The sequence below is a fragment of the Palaemon carinicauda genome, chromosome 13, assembly GCF_036898095.1.
Source record: "Palaemon carinicauda isolate YSFRI2023 chromosome 13, ASM3689809v2, whole genome shotgun sequence".
NCBI lineage: Eukaryota > Metazoa > Arthropoda > Malacostraca > Decapoda > Palaemonidae > Palaemon > Palaemon carinicauda.
In genome coordinates, this window is record NC_090737.1 from 99,554,605 (window position 1) to 99,557,104 (window position 2,500).

Below are 2,500 nucleotides of genomic sequence, written 5' to 3' on the forward strand. Positions count from 1 at the left end.
ACAAAGGTATGAACGGAGTGCAGCAGTTGTACTAGGGACAGACATACCAAACTACCGGCCAGAGCAGTTCATCCAATATATGGCGGACAATGTCGATCACAACATCCGTACAATAGATGGCCTCAACACATTCCACGGGATGGGAATGATTGCGTCTGTCACTCCAGGTACCAGGACATCAACAAGAGTGCCACGTGTGTCTGTGACACTGAAGGATGTTGTAGCTGTGGGCCGAATAAACATCCGACATCTGACAACACCTTGCGATGGGCTAGATACTCTGAGGTATGAGGTTCTACAAGATGAGATGGAAAAGGACAGATCTACCAACCTTGACCTCCTCTGGAAGCTGTCCCTCACATTACGCTCACCACGACCAGCATGGTCTGGCATGATGCAAGCCGTGCACACTGGTGTACATCCAGGTCAGTCTACAGTCTTCCTGCTTCCCATGATCGACATGAACAGCAGTGATCCAACTTGCATCTATTCAACATTGACATTTCTATCTGAGCACGCCAAACAGTACAACGCAAAGGTCATCATCACATTTGACCAACCACTTTGGTGGAAGGCGCTTACCATCATCGAAAGTCAATCGGAGGGCAGTGACTTGCGTAAGATTGTACTGCGCATGGGGGGCTTCCACACGTTAATGAGCTTCTTGGGGAGTATTGGAAATATCATGTCAGGATCTGGACTGCGCTCTGTTCTGGAACTGGTGTATGCCGAGAACACTGTAATGCACATGCTGTCTGGCAAGGCATATGACCGAGCTATCCGTGGGCATCTCTTGGTTGATGCAGCACTGAACACTCTCCTCGCAGAAAGGATACTTGGTACGCTAGTGCCTACTTGTTCGCAGGCTAAGAATGATGGTCCTCAGGGTACTGTAGAAGATGACGAACCAAGTGAAGACGAGATAATGCAAAGCATAGATGATGCACAGGCAGCCATAGATCCACATGATACCGAGTCAGAGTCGCAAAGTGTGGGAGCTGGACCAATTGACCTGTGTGAGCTGCGAGACCTGTATGATTCATTGATGAAGGGTGAGTGTTCTACTGAAGATATCCTTTCAGCCCCAGTTCTGGACTCTGTTCGTGACATCATGAATGTTGCCCAACAATCGATGAAGGATCTACGTACTGCACAGCTATGGCTGCAATACATGGACATGATTGACATATTGAGGACATTCCTGAGGTCAGAACGCACTGGTGACTGGCGTCTGCACGTGCACGCTTTGCACGACATGGTGCCCTACCTGGCAGCTGCAGGCCACAATCTCTACACCAAATCTATTTACGTCTACCTGCAGCGACTGGCACAACTGTCTATTCAGCACCCCGAGGTCCACCACCAGTTTCAGAATGGATATCACGTAGTTCGGCGCTCAGATCGGTACTGGGTCGGCTTGTCCACAGATCTTCTGATCGAGCAAGTGCTCATGAGAAGTGTGAAAAACACAGGGGGACTGACAAGGGGCCATGGCATGAGCGAGTCGCAAAGGATCACGTGGCTGCTGTCCACCCCCATATGTGCAGAGGTTAACATGGCCTTGCAAGACTACACATCAGTGCCGTATGGGACCAGTGACCAGCACAAAGAACAAAGAGCAGCTCGACAAGCACGGGACACAGATGACACGCACAAACTCATTGGCTACCTGTCATCAAAGGATCCCTTTGGAAACGATCCAACTCTGCAAAGCATTGACACTGACATCACAGCTGGAGATTCGGTCAATGCTGACCAAGCAGCGTCAGTGGGCAGCAAGATCTTAGATGGAATGGTTGGCAAAAAGGTTCTTGATCACACGTTCAAGAAAACAAATCAGGTTGTGACTTTAGACACAAGTTCATCAGTGAAAAATGGCAAAGAATCTGTTCTGATAGATCCACAACTGTTGTTCCAACGTCTGAGTACGGCAGGATCACGCTGTGATGACCTCACTGATGTCTTCAAGTACGAACTATGCAGTTACCCACCAGCACTGTTTCAGACCATTGATATCCTGCTTGAGGCTGACAAGCCAGCGCTAGCCGAGGCCATTTGGAAACAACTCCCCCTTGCCGTTCGCAACACAGTGCTGCCACAGAATGTGCAATATGTTCTGGATGGTGGGGCATTGCTACACAGAATTCCTTGGAATTTTGGCGAGACCCATGAAGGAATCTCCAGTCACTACATACGATATGTTGGAGACAGGTATGGTAAAGCTGTCATAGTGTTTGATGGATATGTGAGCGCACCCTCCACCAAAGATGTAGCACACAGCAGGCGCGTTCGATCTCACAGCAGTCCCCTTGTCAACTTCACAAAGGACATGGTATGTACTATGAAGAAAGATGACTTCCTTGCCAACCAAACAAATAAACAAAGCTTCATCAATCTACTGAGTGATGACCTTCAACGGCAGCACAACGATGTTCTTCATGCCAGGGCAGATGCAGATGTCCTCATAGTGGAGACAGCCATTGCATGTGCAAACACCAAG